General features: G+C 35.2%; 1 long non-coding RNA gene across 1 annotated transcript; it reads right to left on the minus strand.

Moving 5' to 3' along the window:
• Window positions 1-391: 391 nt before the first annotated feature.
• LOC118172869 lies at window positions 392-10,723 on the minus strand. Its single transcript, XR_004753885.1, has 4 exons — window positions 10,604-10,723; window positions 9,406-9,530; window positions 1,523-1,681; window positions 392-800 (listed from the first exon to the last, which is right to left on the minus strand). It is a non-coding gene; the product is annotated as an uncharacterized LOC118172869 (long non-coding RNA).
• Between the last annotated feature and the right edge of the window lie 12,305 nt (window positions 10,724-23,028).

The following is a 23,028-nucleotide window of genomic DNA, read 5'->3' on the forward strand; positions in this document are numbered from 1 at the left end:
TTTTTTTTTTTTTTTTTTTTTTTTTTTTTTTTTTTTTTCTTTTGAACAACCAGAATGCTGAGGTGGAAAACAGAAACACTGGTGAAGACTAAACAGAATAGAGCTGGCTTTGTGCAGCAGCTCTGGAGAAGTTAAATCTTGTTGCTGGTTTTCAGAACCTGGGCAGCAATTCTGCTCTACCACAAAACTCCAGATTGCTTCATGCAGAGCAGCTGAGGGGTCCACAGCCTTTTCTTGCCAAGCTGCAAATCCAGGTTCATTTAATTTCCCTAATGAATCATCTTTTATTACTTCATGTAAAAGGGCCTGGTTTCTCTCTATAAGCACCTCAATCAATTTTAAGAGGCAGAGCAGAATCTGGAGGTGGGGGGCTTTTCACATAACTGCTGAAGTGATGCAGTTTATCTTAAAGAAAGTGAAGGAATTAGGATATATAAGGAAGTAAGAGACAGATTCGTGATACTAAAAAGTCACAGAAGCATTTGTCACAACAAACCTGGAGAAACACTTTTGATGAAAGTGTATTCTTTACTTTGGTCTCCACTACAGTCTGAGCTCTCACAGCAGCTATCCTTCACCAGATGACTGGGGGACCCTCCATGCAGGTCCCTTGCACCCGTGGCCAGATCTCAACCATCTCATGCCCCTGGTGGAACATTCCCAGCAGCGCCTGAAGGATGCTTCGGGTCTCCTGTGCCAGCCCTCTCCAGGCACTGATCAGATTGGCAGCAGAATGAATGTGTCAGCCTTGGAAACTTTGCTTCTGGGCACAGTACTGGGCACAGGACATCCATTTGAAACTAATATATTGGATATGAGAAAAGGGGAAAAACTAAATGCATTATTGCTGAGACGTAAGTATGCTGTGGTGTTTCTTTTAGCTGTTCCATGTTCATAAAAGTGGGTTTGCCTTGATGGAATCTCTGCAGCTTAATTTTTCTCCTGTTAAATTTAATGTGATTTTTCTTTATTAAAAAAAAAAAAAAGTCACAGAGTTTGAAGCTCAAAGCAAGTCAGAAAAAATGAACTTTCTGTTTGAGAAATATTGTGGAAAATTCTCAACTTTTTGTTTTCTAAAGGGCATTTTCAACATCAAAATGTAAATTTTCATGATTTTTTTTGAAATCTTTTAACAGAATTTTTCCAAAATAATTTTTAAATTCACTAATTGATACCCTAAAAAAGTGTAGCCACAAGGAACAAGAGCTATATTTTGTAGTTTAAAATGAAAACAGCTTCTGAATTATGACATGATTCTACAAGGAATCATCTCTATATGATAACAGAGTTGTCAAACAGGACTTCTACAGAGATTGGGAAATCCCTCACTGAGAAACCATCTACTTCTAGCTATTCCTCTTGGTTCCAGTTTTTCTTTATGAGGACTCTTTTTCTAAAACATTACTAGTGCAATTACAGCTGTGAATCTAGCATTTCTTAATGTCTAACAGGAGGCTTAATTCAAAGAAAATGTAGGTAGGTAGAAAATAACAGAAAACAGTCTTATTTTGTGAACACTCACTTGGTGCTCTTCTCAGTTCTTCAATATGATGAAACCAGAAGCTCTTGCATTTGGCAGTTCAGCCTTCCCAATCCAAGCAGTTGTGCAATGTGCTGTCAAGTATAAAATTGGGTGCATCCAGAGCTCCGCCTTGGGGCAGTGCACAGGAAAATGAGATTCCTAGAAAAGAGAGAGTGCAACAATTAGATGAACCATGAGCCCTAAGCTTAGGACTCTCAGAGCACTCAGAGCAGAAGACATGGAGAGGAACCACGATGCTAGTTGTTTGACTCTTCTATCTATGGACCTAATGAGAATTCACTGATTCCTGCAGTTCCCTGAAACATTAAACTTCACAGACTGAAACCAAGTAGGATCTGCTAGGTTGAAATACATTCTTGCTCCCAAGAATGTCTCCATGTGAGCTTCTCAATGTGATCCTGCACAACCAGACAACTTAGCCTCTTGCAGAGAGCCCTGCCCATGGCCAAAGATATGTTTCTTCCCCAGCAGTGTCTCTTCTGCCAATCCATTAGGGATTTACTAATAATTTTAATAGTTTATATTTAATATACTATAAACCACTGTAAAGAAACTAATATGCTGGCCAAACCAATTTATTTATTTATTTATTTATTTTTCAAAAAAAAAAAGTTCCAGGACTGGCATTAATTGGATGATGAACAGCTTGGTATATTAGAGGACAAATGGTAGCTATGAACTTGCTGCACCACTGAAACAGCACCAGAGATGAGAGGCACGCATTCTGCACTTCTGAAAGCAGGAATATTTTGTCACACTGTCATCAGATAAAATTTCTGATGTATAGTTAAATAACCTTTACTTTCATCCCTCTGGTGTAAAAGATGAAAATCTTTTAAGAGTGAAAGTCCCAAAGAAATGTAAATACAGTGTATTCACTACTGACATTTCAAAAGATTTTGCCCCACCAGTGGAGACAGCTATTCTCTATTATCAGGTTCCCTGTCAGTCATGTTGATTAAAGTTGATAAATACTGCAAGCCACTTGGGGTAGGCTAAAGGACACAAAAGAATAATGTAACTTATTTGAAAAGGAACATATTTCCTGGGAAATGAAAAGCAGGCCATATTGGCCTGCACCTTGCTACTTCTAAATAAAGCAAATTCTTTTTCTTTTTAAATATATTTTTTCATTTTCTTAGAAGTATTACATACAGATATACCATAATTACTGTAACAGATCTTTTTGTGGACAAAGCAGTGTGGTATGGAAAAGTTAGCTCAGTCTCTGCATTCACATACATTATGATGTTTATCAAACTTGGCAACAAATGACAAGTCACTAGACCTGTTTCTAGTATCTGGACTCCATGAATACTTCATCAATAATGACCTTCCATCAGACATCTGTGGAGATACTTGCAGTAATGTAGTGGAGAATGTGAATGCCCAGGAGTAACAACTGCAAATCACGAAATATTTTCCACGAAAACTACTCTCCCTATCATGTCCAAATTTCCAGAATAGTACTTTTATGACTTGACTGGATATTTTAACTATGTGACTAGAAAGGATGCAATGGCAGAATCCAAGTTGGACCTGGAAAAAGATAATACTTGAGAGAAAGCTGAAATTCACTGTATGAAAGAAGGAATGAAACCCCTGGTAATTGAATTTAATTTTTTATTTAAGAAAAAAATCTTATATTTAAAATAAATGATTAATGAAATTCATTATGTGGCTATAAAAGTATTTGATGACCGACACATTTTTGGCTAATAGCATGAACTCTACTGCCAGTAGAATATATTGGTTTAAACTCATAGGGATTTTTAAAAAGGCCTGCAGGGCCTTAAAAACCTAAAATGATGTGGGTTGGGAAATTTTGAACTAAACCCAGTTTGCAGTAGTATTTTAAGAACATCATATATGCATTTACCTTTCTGAGCTTATTGTTTAGCTATATGTTTTTTACAGCAGCTGGACTAGCTGAAAATTCAATGCAATAAATTTCTGACAAATTTTAAGAGAAAGAAATCCAGTCCCACTCCTGTACTACTTTGGCATAAACCGGATTTTTTTTTTTTTTTAATAATCAGATTCCTTTTAAAGTGCACAGGGTGCCAAAATGAATGTGTCTATTTAAGAATCTCTGTCTGCCACTGCAGAAATCTAGCTGAGAAAACTAATACACCTTTTACAGCATTTTTAATACAGCTACCTTGGGTCTTCTTATTTATTCAGATGCTTATCCATCATAAAATCACACTGCATAGAATCAGATTACAAACCCTGATGAGAATTCTACATATGTGGCTAACTATGCCCTTATAATTAATTCAGTCAGAACAAAACACTGCATTAACAGACAGGAAGACTTTTTAAAATCCTGGCATTTTCCTTAGGCTTTAAACAGTTCTCAATAAAGACATGCACTATGATGCAGTGATATGAAAACAGTCAAGATCCTATTTTGCACTGACTTTTCTTTACTCCATTTTTAAAATAATGGGACATATTCTTCATATTCTTAATACAGTAGTTTATAGTTTTGAGGGTTTTTCATATAATAATTTAGTTCATGAAGTTGCAATGAGAAACACGTGATTACTTTCACAAACCAGAAATGATGGCAGCCCTCTTGCACGTTTTAGATGAGGCAAGGGGATGACTGTTACTCCTTATATCAACAGAAACCATGGCAGAAAAAGAAATTACTGCAAGCTGTTTGAACCTAGGTTATCACTTTTTAATACTATTATTATTTGATACAAAGTAATGGGAACTATATTGCCAATGGTAGCAAGATTTTATTTGCCCAGGATTTCTTTTATGCCAGCTTGTTTGCAGCAGAAGTTAGTTTGCATATCTCTTGACCCTTTGTTGTTTGTTTAGGAAATTCATTTTTTCATTTTGCTGTAAAAAGGCTGAGGATTTTTATTTTTATTTTTTTCCTAAAATACAATACAGAAATAAAGACAATTTTAGTGGTGCAGGCTACTAGACTACCAAAATAGCTTAAACCATTTATATCATAGAAGCAATATGAAGAGCACCTTGAGTGTTCAGAAGCAATTATGACAGTGATAACTGCAGATGAAATGAAGCAAAATGTGAAAAATTTATCTTCATGTACACTTTTCTACATAACAGAATGGCCTCCATTTATCTTACTTCTTGTTCTGTTAGACTGATTAGTTAACTGGCTTCAGAAGCAAAATAGGAATGAGCTGACAAATTGTTCCCTTTGACTTTTGCACAGTCCAAGAGTAAATATCAGATTTAGCACTTAATCATTTAAAACAGTCGATCTGGCTACAGGTTAAGACGTGAATATATTAACCCAAGCGTATTGTCAGTACATAGAGGAGAGTTTTGTTTTTTACATATGGATACTTTAAACACATTAAAAAGATAAACAGGTAGTGGCATCTTAATTTTACCCTACTTTTATGGCCCTACTGAATTCAAACAGGATAAAACAGGAATCTACTTGTTGATCAACATTAGAAAACACTGACTTACAGAAGACAAAACCAAAAAAACTCTCAGTGCAGGACATAGCTGTTGTGAGAATAAATGCCTGCGACTATGCTTGTTTTTACTTTTACCCTCAGATACCCACAATCACTCACCTGGATTTTCAAAATACTTGGCCTACGATCTCTTGCCATTATTTTTAAGAATAATCTTTTTGAGGACTTCACATGCAAGTCTATTAGTCATATGTCTGGAGAAAAGAGATCAAACAAATCCTTATTATGTCAACAGAAAAATAAATGTCATTTCCTCATGCTGATACCTGGCAAGTGGTGGCTGTGACATTTAACATAAGAATCATTAGAAAGAAATCAAGGTTTGACCGAGCTGGGCTTTAGGGATGCACGTACTTCATAAGGATTTTAATGGTAGTCTTAATTTCTGTGTCTAATTTTAAGATGTTTAGAAAGACCTCATCAGGTAGACTTTTTAGCTGAAATTCAGGCTTTTCACAGTTAGTCTGAAGCGCAAACACAAAAACATTAAAATTCTTTCTGTCTTAAGATGATTTTTACCATCTGTGTTAAGTTATACTATACAGCTTTACAGGCTGTTATATTTCTTTTATTTATTTATTTTTTGTACATGTTTCAGGCATGCAGCATTGTGTTTTATGTTTTATATCTAAACATTTTTAGACAGCTTTTGACCACAATTTTCAACCTTCTCATTGGTCAGTTGAGCAACAGTGATGAATGCTTCCTCCCACATGCAGTCTTTGGCAGGTAAGAACCTTTATGCTTGGCATTGTCCTACAATTTCAGTAGTCTTTCTAATACACCCAAATTACATTTGGCAGAATTTCCTGATAGATTTTATTAGCATATACTCTGTATGTCTAGATTCTTGGTGAGCTCATCCTCTATTTATCTATCACAGCATCTGAACTACCAAGGAGTTAAGCCTTCTAAGACTCTTTTCCTGGCTTGCTAAGAATCTCTTAAAAAAGGATTTGGTTGCAACTCTATTCCTTCAATCCCTCATGCATTGACAAAAGAGCTATTAAAAATCTGTTACTGTTATAGAAATCTACAGGCTATCCTGGAATGCTCTGGAGCTATGCCTTGAATTTAACTTACAAAAGACGCGTTCCGGTCTGATTGCTCCAGCCTGTGGTTTTCTATATCATAAACTGAAAATTCTGTTTCTGTTTTAGGCATTTTAATCTCAACTCCCCCATGAGCACTGGAAACTGGGCTGACTGTACAGATATTTTCCAGGCCTGTTTTCATTTCCTTCCACTGTGTCTTGCTTGTCCAACAGTTTCTCTTTCTGATCTCCTGCTATTTTCATTCACTTCCCCTCAAATTCCTTTCCCTGACATTTTTAGTTCCTATAATCTGATATTAAAACAAAGAAAGAAACCTGTCTCATAACCCCTTGTACAGTCTGACTCTTTATATGTGCATACAGTTCTCTCAATTTCCAATCGCTGTTCAGAGGGAAACACTCAAGCGGCAGGGTGGTCTACAGGCTGCTTGGCTGGCATGGGGAGAAAGGGCCTGGAGCTCTGATACAGATGTCCTACCCCTGCAGGTGACATCTGGAAAATGATTTCCTACCCTTCTGACTTCTTATGCCTGTCCTGAGGATCTTGTTTGTAAATCTTTAGTAACTTGCAATTTTAATTGTTATTTTTTTAAACTGTGAGGTTTTACATTATTTAACACAAAGGGACTGTGATCTCAGCTGGGGCATGTAGGTGTTACTGGGCTGCAGCACTGAGGGAGCTATGGTGTAAACAGAAAGAATATTTTTGTTCTGAAAAAAAGCAGACTCCACCTCCTAATTGAGCACATATTTTTTCATGAATGATATCCAGTTGAAAAAATGTGTACAACATAACCTCTGGAATGAGCTCAAAAGAAAGCTATTTCAACAAATATGCATGCACATGTGTTCAAGATTTTTTTTTTTTTTTTTTTTAAATCTTCCCCACCCTATTTTAACAAGGGCTTGCTTTTATGCAGATCGTCTTTTTCTTTTTCTGGAGCCTTGAACAGCCGTAAGAAAGTTGTATGAAAGTGGGGCAGTCACAGATCCCCATGGCACCCTGAATTGCCTTCCTGAATTGCCAGGCACCACCACAGATGCACTTGGAAGGGCAACAACTGCTATTTGTACACAGGAAACTGCCACCAGGAGATGACAAAAATACACAAATAGTGTGGGTGAAAACCAAACGCATTCACATTTCTCTTTTCCCTTCCTATTTCCCAGTACTTGTGAAGAATTTGTAGGTTATGACAGCAGCAATATTTGTTAACCATGTAATTGTGAAATATAATTAACATCTATATGATTCCAAGAGACAATATTTTCATCCTAAAAAGTAAGCCATGATATCTTAAGCGTCTGCAGGAGCTGAGCAAGCTCAGTACTCACAGAGAAACAACATCACATTGACAGCTGAGACACTAAGTGCGCAAATGAAAATGTAAGTTTAAGATCAAAATATTTCCTGATATTTGTATTTTATACATTTACTCACAGATTTCTATCTAGAAAGTTACTTACACTGTTGACGCTAATTTGAATAAGTTGTACTCATTAATGAGTTTATACCTTAAACAAAATCTGTAAATAGGGATGGTGATTGCAGGGGAGAATTGTATTAATCTGACATTTCTAATGACAGACTAGCTCAGTCACGAACTGGATTAAGGTCACACTCCTTATTCACCATATTATTACACCCATGAAGTGAAGAAACTGAATGAAATTAAAAATACTATCAAAATAATAATCTACAGTTGTGGAACTACTGAAAAAAAAAGTTTAGTTAAAGTAAAGGATTCTGCATTCTGCAGGGAGTTCTGATGTTTAGAAAATAGAATTGATCCAACTCTAACATATGCACCAATCCAATGTAAATACAATATGTGGAGAAAATGCATTCATATAACATTTTATATCAAATACTGATAGCATCATAGACACCAGATATTAAGGTTTTTAGTTGTTTTTCAAAAAAAATCTGTGCAATTTTTAGTGCCTAAATCTAGTTTTCTAAATTAAAAAAAAAATACATTTTCTTTGTTTGCTATGAAACAATTTTACAATTTTGCAAATTTGCAAAAGAATTACAAATTAAAGCAAAATATGTATTTAGAGAAAAAGATATTTTGCTTAAATGAGACATTATATTTTTCAGTATTTTTTCAACATTTTAAAAATGCTTTCTTACTTAAATTGTCACTGGAATTAACTGGAATTATTCAGGGATTCTAAAGGAAATTATTATTAAAATATTATTCTGACAACAATGGGCATAAAAAGAGGAGTTCTGACCAGCTCTCTTAAGACAAATTTCAAAAATTTTATTTATTTTTAATTTTATTTTTTTAACTCCATATAGAAAGTTTCATAGGGAGAAATATGTCTTTTTCAAAGAACCATTTAGGCTTGGTGGTATAATATGACACTTTAGAAAAAAGCAATACTTACCCTTCTAACATTTTCATGCCCCTGTATATGTTGGTCCTACACTTGGTCATAGTTCTTTACAACAATCAGAAATAGTTAAAAAGTTTTCCAGTACACTGTTATTTGTTTGACATTTTCCACAATGAATACGTTACATTTTATATTAGTACAGCTGGTAAGTGCCTTCATAATGATATCATCTGAGAGCTGTTCTTCATTCACTCAGGTTCATATTTAACGGGCATCAGAGATCATAGAAATTTTATGATACAATGCAATAGATTATCACACCAACTGAAATTACTAATGTTAGAAATTAAGTATACCTTTATAGCAGAGACTCTTGGGGTAAAAAAATGAAGCAGAATGCGATGTAATGGGGAAACATAAATTTCATGTGCACTAAGAATGTGTATGAATAATGTATTTAATATGCTCTTATATTCATCTAAAATGAGAGCAAACAAAGTAATACATTTTCTAGAGAGGCTTAACATAATCATTTCCTTGAGAATGCTAAATTTATCTTTAACCGTGTTTTCTCCAATTACACTCATTGATGTAAATTGGAAAAAAAAGAGCAATCCTCAGAGTAGCTTTTACAGCATCTTTGTGGTCCCAAGCCAAGAAAAGCAAGGCAGGATGCTTTCTTGCTTTATTCCCAAATAAAAAGAAAATACTTCCATTGCTGTATATAATGAACACTTTAAATATGAATGTATTTGTCAAGAGCTGGAAAGTCAATGTTGAAATGTTGCCAGTTTCCGTGACAAATGCTGTTATCAGGAATGTATAGGAATTAACAAAGCAAAAGTAGGCTTTAATATGCTGATTGTCTTGCTTCTTTCCTGAGTCAGTGAAACCTAGGCAATTTTATAGATTAAAACCATCATAAAATCCTCATGTTTACTGTAACAGCACATGCAAATGCCTTGTGGCAACTTAGCTATCCTGACCTTTCTGGAATGAGGAAAACCTTTTCCTGCCGAATTTCCCCTGCAGCTTCCTGGGACTGTAGTTCCAGCCACAGCTCTATCACCAGCAGCCCTCCAGTTCTTCTTCCGAAACCTTTTTCTTACTCCTGTGAACAGTAGAAAAACAACAAACAGACACAAAAATCTATAAACTTCATTTCTAGGAGCACAGCAGTCTGAAGGAAGAAGCAAGGTATGGATAACTTTAGTACCATCTCTTCCTACTGCCCCCAAATGAAACATAATGCAATGTTGTGGAAAATACAATTAAGACTACCTGCAAACAACTTTGTCTAAAGTGTTCTTCAGTCAACCAAATTTACATGGTGTGAAAAGGATTTCAAGATATTTCACAGAGGGGAGATAGAGATTTTATTTAGGTCAGGCTTGTTAAATACATCAACAATAACATAAGTGCATATAGCCCTCTACATCTTGGACTGTGCTGGACTTGAAATATATTAAATCAAAACTAATCATTAACAAGAACAAATCAAAATCCAAGGAATAATTCTAAAACCATTAAGACTGAAAATAATAGTAGTTGAACTCAAACTTGAATGTTAACATGACATATAAATGTGTTACCCTATATTTTGCAAAGCAAATTCCAACTTACATTGGAAACTATGTTAGAGAATAGCATTAGTTAGGTATATTTGCTACAGAGTGTAAGAGAAAATTAATTCTGATTTGCATGTAATTAGGTAAGCTAATGAGCTATACCTTTGAAGACCAAATAAAAACTCTTTGTTTTATTCTTCCTTTTTTTGTTGTTGAAAAAAAAAATGACATGCTGTGGCATGCAAAGTTCTATGGACCAAGTTCATGGACTAAGCTCTATGTCCAGAAGGCACATCTAAACTGTAGGGTACATAGAGGATATGTCCGTTCACAGTGCAGAATGCATAGGTGAGCCACTCTGACGATGCTGCCAACAGCCTGGCCTTGCAAACAAGCACGGGTCAGCATGTGCTTTGCTATTGTTTGTAGGACACTCAAGGTCGCATAGCCACTTTCAAGAAGCTCAAAGAATAAGCCATGTCAAGACCTCTACTCCCACTGGTGATCACTAGTCAGAGCTCTGCCTGCAGAACATACACAAAAGGAGCTCTTAGAATGCAGCACAATTAAATAAACGTTTGAAGGAAGACTGACTTCACTCTGCTGAGGTGCTTACATAGTGATTACCAACCTGACACATGAACAACGCAGCTTGGATCAGTCAGGAGGCTGTCAGATAATGCAGAGTTTCTGACAGCAGGTGGATTGAGGTCCTTTCCAAACATTTGATTCTTCTTCTCAGTAGCAGTTGAACATCCTGTTGACATACCACCAGGGTTAATAATTAGTGCATTTCATAAGAACTTCTACTACCTAACCTTCTACCTCTTTTTTTCCCCCCATTCTGGCAGTAAAACAGAACACAGATGGAACAAAGAGTAACTCAAACTAATTTTAGCTTTAAGTGGGCATTTTCCAACACACTTCAGAATATCCAGGATTTAATAGCCAAGCAAATAAGGAATACATTTTAAAATTAATTAAAGCATGTCCTTCTAATGAATCAGTTTGAAAACACTTGGAACGATGGAATTATGCCTTGCTTTCTTAGAGGACAAGATGGCCAAAGTAGTCTCGTTGCAAAAGGTTTTTTTTTATTATTATTATTTTTCCTTCTAATTTCTTCCAGCTCAGGTGTATCTCAAAGTCTACAAAATGTCTCTTGGCCTTAAAAAAAATGTTGAAGTTCATGTTAATAAGTAAATAAGATAGTCTACTTGAGAGAACATTTTAAGACATCAAGCTGATTATTTTAGAAATTTTCTCATCTACAGAGTCTCCTGCAAGAACATGGTTTTCAAAATGAAAATGAATACAGGATGATCAAACATTTTTACATAAATAAAATCCCAGTGAATTTCTGCTAATAGGAATTCTTTCATGTAACACAGATTTATTGTCTCTTGTGTTGAAGGTATGTGCTTAAATAGGTGCTGTGGTTTACAAAAAAAGGAAGTGTGGAGTCCACATATAGGAATTATTTTCTAGCTATGAGCCTATTTTTGAACATATAAAAAGGTCATACTAACTAATCAAATCTGGGGCTTAAGTCACTTAAAGCATTCTTTAAAAGCAATATAATTCAGCAATGTATTTTTCAAAATGTATGCAGTCCAATGACTGAAAAGAAAACTACACTAGGAATGGCATAATGATACTGTTATATTGTTAACACTAGAGAAAAAAAATGGCTACCGAAAAAGATCTGACTGATCAAGTATTTTACAGCAGACTGCCTGTTAATGATTCTAAAAGAGTAAGCACATCTGTTGCAAATTAAAAGAATGTTCATCTACAATCCTTGTAATTCAAACAAACAAACAAAGAGCAGTTTTGATCATTGCTCTACTTTGCTTAATGCATCATATTAATAAGCATATGCTCCACTGGTAGCCTGGCACAAAACAAGGGCTCTCAGAGATGATAAAGCCATAGAAATAACCAGTATACCATAACACTCCACAATATTCTCCAAGCACAACAGAATTATCTTGAAGCATAAAGACTTAAAATTTAGGTTTACTGTTCTTACCGACTGGAATAAAAAAAAAGTCAATCCCAAATTAGTCAATTTTGGTGATAATAACAAACATTCAAAACTAGTTTATTTCAAACAAAAAAGAAAATTGCTATTTAACATGTTCTCTGCCAGAGTCAAATAGCATTTCTTGGGTTCAATAAAATGTGTTCTTGGTTATAAGCATCTACTCTTTATTTATTACTGCCTGACAGCCTTAGGGTCATTAATTTATTACTAGGGTGCATATGTGTTTATGTGCATAGGGTGTTTATGTGATACACATTGTACTGTAAGTACGATATGGTCTGAATCTGGAGTCTTATTCCTTCAAGAGTACATAACTATGGAGTATGATTAAATTAGATTGTAATTTATTAGAGGACTTATAAAACCAACAAACATTGAAAAGATATTACACCAGCATTCTTTCTTGGTGAGCTCTGCCTTTCCTATTTTCTCCCAGTACAAATCTATATGTACACAGCAAATACAAAATCCTTTTTTTCCCCTAGGTGAAAAAGCACTTTTATTAACGGATGAATATCTTATTAATGCTTGAACTCCATTACAGATTATTTGTATGAAATATAATCAACGCTGAACCAAAACTCTTCAGACTCTATACTTCAGACAGTATAGCTGCTGCTACACTCTTTTTAAAACACTGTGTTAATAGATTCAGATGAACAGAACTTTCTTATCACTGTTGGCAGACTTTCATTCACAGCATGAGATAAGAAAAAAGGAGCTATATTATAAGTGTTTCAAATTGTAGTTTATACTAACTTGCTCCTCTTACTGTATTTATTCTATTGCCAAGTTAAAAATGAGCAGAGTGTAAATAAAACTGAATTGTGCTATTCTGATCTGTAAACTGAGTTTGTTAAAAGATATTACAATAGCAAATGAAGTATTAATTTGCATTCATTCCCAATTTTCTGTCTTGTTCCAATTCATCTACATAAAAATAAAGTAGAATTTAGATTTAATTTCTACATGTCTCTACACCCATTTGCTGTATAACACTTTTGATTAATGCAATCACCCAGAGTCAGCCAAGAAGAGCAACTTCCCCAAAAACAAGAATACTTGATTCAACACAGATTTTCCTATTCCACAAGCAAGAATATCTGTCTTTTTCTCTCCTGGAAAATGCAACTATTTTAGGAGGAAGTAAGAGCAATACGAGAGAAAAAAGGAAATGTATAGTGTATAAATGAGAATTAGACAGCTCTCGTTTCCCCAGGGTAGAACTATCAAAAGCTTACGTTTCTTATCTTAAATATACAAAGTGTTAGTCCTGTCTGGTGCTAAGTGCACAAGGACTTACATAGATGCAGTAGATTGAGTTTTATCTTCTGTCCAAAGTGTAGGGGTTTATCCATATGAGTATTGACTTCGGAAAGCCACTAACCAGATGATTAATTTCAAGCATATATTATTAATCCACTTTTGTACTTAAGCAGGATCTTAAATGCTTGCCTAATTATTTTGAATTATGTCTGTAAAAAGGCAAGCAAGATACAAAGACAGACTGCAAGTTGGGTGCAAGCCCGTATTTCCTATATCCGGACAACTCAAATATCACCATCTGTTGCCAAAGGTAATAAAAAACCATGACTATTCTGATTAGGTTTGATTCATATTTTGAGGAAACAACACAGAATTGTAGGCAACAACAATGTGTCAGTTATAATGAGCCTTCCATGTAAAAAGTTCTTCCAAAGTGAAAATGAAACTCACTCACAAGTTGATTTTTTAAACTCGGGTAAAAATAGAATAGTTCAGCTGGAATGGACCTTCAAATATCAAGTCCAACTGCCTGACCTCTTATATATACATATATACATACATATATACTTTTTTTAAAAAAATAATGTTTTAAGACAAGACATTTGTAAATGCAGTTATTTTGATACAATGGTTTTCTGGTTTATTCTTCTATCTTGTTTCTATACCACAGCTGAAGCTTTAAATAACAGCTTTATCATGTATACTAACCACAGAGCTATTGGTTGAAGATGTAGGATAGCTCAACCCAAGAATGCAGATGTGGAGCACACACAGTGCCTCAGATGTCCCAAATGGCTATTTCGTCATTCCAGTTTTTCGAGCATTACTTGTTAGTATTAAAAACAACAACAACAAAAAAAATCCAAGCTCCTGTCTTTTGTTTCAGACTTCTTTCACCACTTAAGAAATCTCCTAGAAGTCCAGAAGAAAAAAAGCAGCAGTTAGGACAGCAATCAACTTCAGAGCAAATTTCCCCTGGAACTGGAAATTCTTTCTGCTTCTTCATAAACTCTTGATTTTATAAACCTACCAGACCTAATTGTTTTTAATGCTCTGTTATCTTTTTGACTACTGCTGAAGAGGAAACAATCCACTTTTACTCCACATATTTTTCTCATTGCCAGGTAGAAAATTGAAAACCTATTATCTTGAATTTATTAATTCATCCACTGCAGGTGGCTTTTGCTTTTTCTGTTTACATTTATCTGCTTACTCCTCCTTTTTATGAAAAAATGCTCCTGATGCTTCCCTCTTTTCCAAAGGGGACATCTACACATACTCATATCTCTAGAAGTAAAGTCTAGATCCACTGTAAATCACATAAGCTCATCTCCTGTCACATATACTATAAATTTTAATTCAACAGGTTAAAAGGTCACTTACAATGTACAGAATACATTTTTAATCAGCTAAATATTTGAAGATTATGATGATATAGTGTTGTTTCTATAAAATACTACTTGTCAGAAGAAAACGTATAAGATGAAAGCTATACTCACTCCAGTTAAATTCCTTAATTTGGATATATAAAGTCTAAAAATGATTAAATATTAGTATGTTAGCACTTTGAGGTGCCTCTTAAGGATGTTACAGTTCCCAAGCTTCCTTCTTGTCCTGTCTAAAATAGGATTTAGAGGTTTTTAATAGAATTTAGATGGGTTTAAAATCTCCATGTATGTGTCATACTTTTACTGATTTATTCCATGAATTTCCTGTTGAATTTTTATGTGACACTTGATCTCCCCTGAGGGACTTCTTCAGTTCTGATTGGATACTATAAATTTCCAATGGAGATTAAACACAAATGAGTATGAAATTGATTTATTATAATAAGTGAAATTGAGGTCTGAGGTCCTGCTTCTTTTCTGTTTTCTCCCACCCAAACTAAGAATGTCTGAAGTTTGTTTTTTTTTAATATTTTCCCAACAAAGAACAAAGAAAATTAAGAGCACATTTCTCAATTACACATTGGAAGTTAGATGAAATATTGTTCCAAACTTGTTTGATTTCATGTGCACAAGAGAGTTGTTTGAATTGTTTAACATAGCTATAATTACATCGTTGTGGAGACAACATATTGTCTTACATGAATTCTTCAGAATTCAAACTCATTATCAATTTAATAGAGGAAATGGGAAACAATGTCTGTCAAAACCTTGTGTTCACATCTCTATATCGGAATATTAATTCCAAACATGTAATTCTAAACATGTAATGCAGTGCACCATTGCAAACATAACTGGATTGACTGTGGGCAATAATTTTTTGGTATCACTTTCAGATGCAGTCTCATTGACACACAAGGTAGGTTCATCTACAAAATATCAGTCTCAGCTTCACATTCTGAAACAATTCAAAAGCATCTGTGGTCTCCAGTGACAAAATTCCTTGATGCATGCATGAAAACTGTCTCTGCAGGTACTGAACTTCTGTACAGTCAAAACCACTTCTTCTGCCTGGGTTTATTCATCCTATAAACTGTGATTTGCCCAAAGAGTAACTAGGAAGAGACAAACATTTTCAGCCCTGCCATTCCATCCCAACTGATGAAAGATCACTTCTAGAATGGCTGGGAAATTTAGTACCTGCATCACACTGTTTTTTCATCTCACAAAAAAAGAGTGAAAAAATAAATAAATCTGAGTATATGTATTCCATCACTAATTCAGATGCACATGTACATGAAATTACGTACACTGAAATAACTGCTAGTATTTATGCCTCCAACAGTCGCAACAGGTTTTTGAAAAAAATCAGAAATACTGTGCTTTTGTCAGAGAGGTTTAACCAGAAAGTCTATCAATTCAACAGGATTCAGCATGCACATTACTGTAAGAGAACAATAAGAAGCATTCAGTGTCATGAGAATGGCTAATCTTCTAAGCTGTTGTGTTACATGTTATTGAGCCCAGAAAGCTCTAACTTCAGTGGACTTAGTCGATGACCCACAATCCTAAACTATTAATATATACACAGATCATTCTCATGCATGGCTGTATTTTAGGAGAAGCTTCCACGCTATATCCAAGAAAATGGGCAGAAAAAATAAGATACAACTTGCATTGAGAGCCAGCCTGTGCAACTGGCATTTGCTGTAGCCAATTTATTTTTTCCCTTGGTTTAATTCCATTAACTTGATCATTAACAGGCCACTGGTAGGTAAAGGTCATGCAGTTTCCATCCCTTTGAATGCTAGCTATGGAAATTTGGGAAGGCTGCATCAGTACCATAAAGTATAATGGCTTTTGCTGGAAAATAATCTGGCAAATTTATGTCTCCATCTAACTCCCTTGCCTACTGTTTGAACAAGAAATTGCTGTTTGAAAATGTTAAGTTTTAAAGAGCAGCTACAGCAGTGGGCACAATATTTATGCTTCTTGTAACAAAGTGCTGGAATCAATACTGTCATTTCTAAATGCAAAAGACTTGTATTGAAAGAGAGATGAGAATGTAAGCAGACCTCCCTGCCTCCCTCCCCCCCCCCAGAATACAGCCCTTAATCTCCTTGCTAGGTTTTAAAAGGGTTTCAGATTCTCTCTCGTAACATTCACCAAAGTTAGGCCAGAAGAAGTCAAAGTAATTTAGATCCAATCTCTTTTCAAAAATGAAATGAACAGAAGTTTTATTAAAAGGAAATGAAGAGGAAATTGAACTTTCATATTTCATGGTGCAATTGTGATGACAGAAAACAATATTCATCGATAGAAAGTTTAGAAGATAGTTATTTATATGTCTATGCTGCTGTGCTGTGGGAGTTGTGTCACAACAGAGGGCAGGTAATTTTAAGAAATATAATGGAGCTGTAAGTAGGATTACTTGTTGGCTGTTACAATCAAGTTCAGAATATAAAACTTTTTACATTCTTATGATTAGGAATCAGAAACATTAATTGAAATGTGTAAGTTACGAAGAATTTCACCAGAGATGCTTATGGGTAAAACAAATTGCATCTGCATAAAAGCTGCATAGTGCTGGATCTCTATGACATACAAAACTAAATCACTTAAACTGAAATCATGGGGCTGTGAAAGACAGGCAATATAATGGAAATGTCATAATTCTCCTATACCAAACAGCCAGAATGAAAAGAAGAAAATATGGAGCCAGACACAGGTGTGAATTACAGTGTGTCACCACAGAAGAAAAAGAGAGAGATTTGCATTTAGTCCTGAAATGTAATGGTTCCATAGTTAAGCCAATTATAAGGAAAGCAATGGCTTGAGAAGATCACTCTTGTTCAGGGGCTTCTCCTTGTGGGCAAGAACTCCATACTCTGACTGAGCACACAGTTGTCATCTGCAGTTTATATACTCTCTGTGAGACAGTGCTGTGAATGATCCTTCTTACACACTGTAGTGGATGTTTAGGCACAAATTTTCAAAAACGTCCAATAATTTTGATCCCTACCACTTCAGACTACTTCCCAAAGTATTTTTAGATGCAGCACATCAAGGTAGGTGACTGAAAATGTGGTCTGGATGACTCAATCTGGCCTCTTAAAAAAAAAAAATCCAAAAAGATTGTCATCCTACAGATAAATGTAAGAAAGAGACAATTTTTTCCTCCTACTACAAAGAACAGCCAAAGAACGTTCAACTCTGACAGGTGAAAAGAATGGTATTTTATTCTTTCACTTTTCTGCAATGAACTTACAGGTAAAGCACACAGCTTAAAAAGTGAAACACTTATTTTTAATTTTCTCAATACACAATAAAAGTTCAAAGCTAATTTTTTTCAAAGCCTTAATGCTACAATGTTGCCTTAGAAAATTAGTAAAATTTTTCTTTAGTGAGAAAAGAGAGAAACCTATTCTATGACTCACACAATTCAATAGAAAGTAATGCACTATCTCTAATGCACATGTATAACACCATTACAGCTGACAGAAAAAAAAGAAGAATCTATATGCAATTAAGGTTTACCATTACAAGTAGACCTTCTTAATACTTCAAATTTAAGGGTGCACTTTGAAAGAGCTTATTATAGATATCAAAAGGTTTTGCAAATACACAAAATATTTCTAATAAGTTTATGCTGAAAAGAAATAGCTATCTACTTAAACTGTTCCAACACTTACAATAGTTTGTGGTACCTGATAGTCAATCGTGAATGATGTCAAGAATGAATTGCATTTTGCAGCAATTTTTGGTCAAGAAGATATAGACAAAAATGCTACATGATAGTATTAGCATTGCTTGAGACAGCTATGGGTTAATTACCATCTATGAGCACTATGAAAATGTTGGAAACCAGTGCATCAGCTGTCACACTGTTTGTCCATTTAGCAAATGATTTTTATAAGAAGAGAACATTAAGAAGCATATCAAAAATTAACATTCAAGGATTCCAGAGTACACCATGTAAGGAGATCAGAACATGATGACAGCTGAAAATCATCAGATTGACACAAATTAATAAAAATATTTTTAAACATTAGGTGACAGGGGAATGAACCTTGAGAAGTAGAAGCACTTCTAAAGCAAATTACTAGTAAATTATTTTGAAACTAATGACAGGAGTGGGAATAGATTTTCAAGTTCCTTCAAATGTGGAAGCATTGTTTGTAGCATGTTCAGACATTTTAAAACCATCAGGCAACATCTGTCAATTGCAGTTTTCTGAGGAGTCTGAAAATATTTCAGAATGGAGTGGATTTCCACATACTGCTCTGTACTATCACTGTGAGCACAGCTAGCTAATAAGAACTTAAATATAAATTTCCAAAATACTCAGATACAAACACTCAGAAGCAGAAAGTAAAAACATACAACAGATTTAACAAGGATGTAATCATTCCCTACATCACTGAGTGAAACCACATTCTAAATTCCCCTAATATGTAATTAATTCCAAGCATGAGGAATGTCTTTAACATCTCAGTTATGGTTTTTCTATTTATAAATTATGAGGTGTTCAGCACTCTCTGGGGATTGAGCTTTTAATCACACAGATGTCCATTATGAATCCTCTGTTTGCTTAGTAGTATAATAGGTGAACTCACAGCATCTTTGTGCTATAATAAATCTGCAAGCTCAGACAGAGCACTCATGATTGCCTTCTAAATTCTTTCAAGGTCATTCTGCGTGATTTCATGCTACATAACATCCTTTCTCAGTTCATTTCACACTGAGAAAAGATCATGATAAACATTGATTTTCCCCTGCTGGTATACCTGAATTCCACCACATCACCCCACCACACACACATACACATGCACATTCTGATATACCACTTTATAGTCATTTGATTGTAAGCTGTTGTGTAGACACCTGAAAATTCAAAAACCAAATAGGGCAAGAGAAAAAGAAGCTGCATTTGGTACAATTATTTGAAGACTAGACTGGAAAAAAATGTGAAGAGATAGATGTTTCTTCCAATGGGAAAACCAATAACAGGAGTAGAGGTGTTTCTTTTTAAATACCACGAAATTAACAATAACCCAGGAATGCAACCAATACAATATATTGGGTAAAAAATCCTCTGAAGAACATATTAATTAAACTATGCTCCAAGTCCGTGTTTTACAGAGGTACACATAAACACACTTCAAATAATTGCAGATTTTATATGTTAAAGCAGGTGGTGAAAATTTAGTCCCATGGTTTAACATGTCTGGATTAGGAAATGTCCATCATGAGTTACTCACCATCAAAAAAAGATACAAATGCTTGCAAGAGCACAGTCTCAGCCCTAGATGTGGTTCCTCAAGCATTCTGGCATGAAAGGAGTGCAGAAGGTGCTAATAATACTTCTCTCATGAGAAAGAGTGCAGATTCCTAAAAGAAATATTCACAAGCACATACAAAAATTAGCTGTTTGATTTCTACTGAATCTTACTGCCTCAGGTGACTCATTATCTCAACGCCTTCCCGTCTGTGCAGAAATTTAAGATTAATGGATTAAATTCCCTAAATTCTTGGTGAATTTATTAGGTAATATGATACTGGTTTGCCATTTGATTAAAAATTGTTAAGAGTTCACTTTAGCTTTTTATAGAGACCAGAGTTACCTTCACTGAGTCCAAACCCTTACTCACTGCCTAGGAAGGACCCAGGACAGACCCTGGCCCCAGGACCCAGGACAGACCCTGGGAGACTGACAGTGTCAGTCTCCCAGGAGACAGCCTCTCCCTAGTGGTGGCTGTGATTTAACAAACTCCTTTCTCTTAGGGTTACCAAAAGCATGGGCTTTCTTCTCCTTTTCAGCCTAGGAATCCTGTATGGGCAGAATTTAAAGCCCTCAAAGTAATCAAAATGCAGAAAGTGTTTTTTACCACCACCACCAGCTATCCTATGCACTGTGCATAGTCTCCCTGCAAGTCTTGCAGGGAGACTTGCACTGTGCAAGTCTCCCTGCTCCACAATGAATACAATTGCTGTTGATCAAGCAAGATATTGATTCAATTTGCAAAAATGTGCCATAGCAGTTAATATTTATCCATTGACCTTTAGCTCTCATGTTCTGACTGTACGCAAACAAGAGTCACTTCATATGGGAGACAACTCTCCTTATGATGTAGCCTCACCATTGCTCATAAACAAATGCTTGTCAAATTGCTTTGGAAGAAGATATGGTTTCACTTGCCATGGGGCTGACTACCTTAGGAATGGGGCTTTACTGCTAGCATCACAGTACTGTCACACAGAGAGTTTTACTCAGTAAAACTGAGTAAAACACACAAGTAAAACAAGTATACACAACACACAACACACAAGTATAAGAGACCTGTTTATGGAAAGTGTATCTGCATAAAGGAAGATGAATTCATGCTTAGCACCCCAAGAAACCAGTCCTTCCATGGCATATTCCTCAACTCTGGTGACAAATTTAAGAATTCCATGTGCTGACACTTGCTAGTAGATCACCAGGTTTAGTAGTAACCAACAAATTTAGCTAAACCCTTTCTGGAACCCATTTATGCTTTCAGTCTCTGGTCTCTTGTGGTAATAAATTCTGCAACATGCTGTGGAAAAGGTAGTTTCTTTTATCTGCTATAAACCTGGCAAAATGTTTGACTACCTCCAGTCCTTGCAAAGTAAAAGATGTGTAACAATTCAACTTCCCAAATATCAGTCTTTGAGATAATAATTGTAAATGGGAAAGGGTATTACTGATATTAGGTAAACTGATATAACCAAAAGATCAACCACTAGACACAGTTATTTTAGTTCTTAAGAAACTTCCATGCTACAATGACAAATACTGAAAAGGGTATTAGCAAGCTGCATCAGCTATGCTTAGAATAGTCTATATTTTGGATAGCTTTTCTTCCGATATTTAAAAACAGATTATCAATAGCTTCAGAACACATCAGAAGAACAATATTTTACCTAAATGAATGGCAGAATTCAATTATTTGGTGGCAAATAATGATTTCAGTACCCCAGATCAAATGTTTAGCTATCAATACTTACACTTGTCACTCCTTTAGTACAAGGCTATGTCCTGAATGAAAAGTGAACAGTTTTCTACTGATTTCCACAAAACCAAAATATTATTTTTAAAGAATTCTAAGCTGAAGACAACACACCAGAGCAGACAGATCTGTGCCTTCAAGATAGCACAGTTATACAACAGTATGAAATCCTAACTCTGTCAGCCACATGCTAAAATTCATCTCAGTGTATTAAAGGGTTGAGAGAGATGAAGCCTGAGAGGGCTGCAGGTACTGACAAGAGCAGCACTCAGGGGGCTGACGTGTGCAAATGGTGCCCATGGGTTCCAGAGTAACATCCTGAATTTGGCTTCATGGCTGATCCATGACTTCCCCTGTCTGGATCAACCAGGAACCTCTAAATTAGTCACACTGTTTTGAATATAAATAAAGAAAAGCTCACAAAGAAGAAAGCATTTAGATGTGAACCACCTTTGCAAGAGCTGTTTTTCATATTTTAAAGTAGATAAACAAACAAACATACAACCAAACAATGAACACACAACACAGCAGAGGTACAAGAAAGGGAGGGTTAACACAGGAAGGCAGAGGATTTAACAAGCATTGCCCTCTTTATAATTTGGAGACAACCTGGACCCAATTTTTAAAACATGAATGCTTGAGCATTCATTTGTGATTGAAAACAACAGAACTACACACATGGGCCAAGTTATCAGAATACTTATGTAGTTTTGAAAACCAAAAGTGATTTCTACTAGTCATTAACCTGATCCATTGCATTTTTTACTGGGAATATTTATGAGAGTCCTGCTAAGGTTAAAGCATTAGTTACAAGGGCACTTGCATGACAAGCAAATCCACTGAATGATTAGAGATCACAATCAAATGAGAAATGCTACCCCTGCAATTTTTGTACAGTAAAAAAGGAAAAATTTCATAGTTACTCTTCTGGCATTTTTTTTTTTTTCAGTTGTTGTTCTTGAATTTTGTCTTGAAAGGGAGGAATGCTCTGCAAGTACAGCACTCAGAAAGTTAGCTTTTCTGAGTTTTGTCAGCTTCTCTGAGCTGGAATTATGGGATAGATTTCTGTTACTGTAGAAAAAAAGGTAGAGATGCATAACATAGACAAATCTATACTGAGAACTTCATTAATCTACATTACAAATCAATATTAGAAAACACATCTAGTGCAACAGATGCGTTATATAGATTACACTAACTTAGTGTCAAAATAGGTACACTCTGAATTAAAGTTCTGCATACATGAACAAACAGAAGCACACAATTCTGTTTAGAGTCTGAGTCTTCATTGACTATTACATCATCAGACTTC

This window comes from Oxyura jamaicensis, chromosome 11 (assembly GCF_011077185.1).
Source record: "Oxyura jamaicensis isolate SHBP4307 breed ruddy duck chromosome 11, BPBGC_Ojam_1.0, whole genome shotgun sequence".
NCBI classification, from domain to species: Eukaryota; Metazoa; Chordata; class Aves; order Anseriformes; family Anatidae; genus Oxyura; species Oxyura jamaicensis.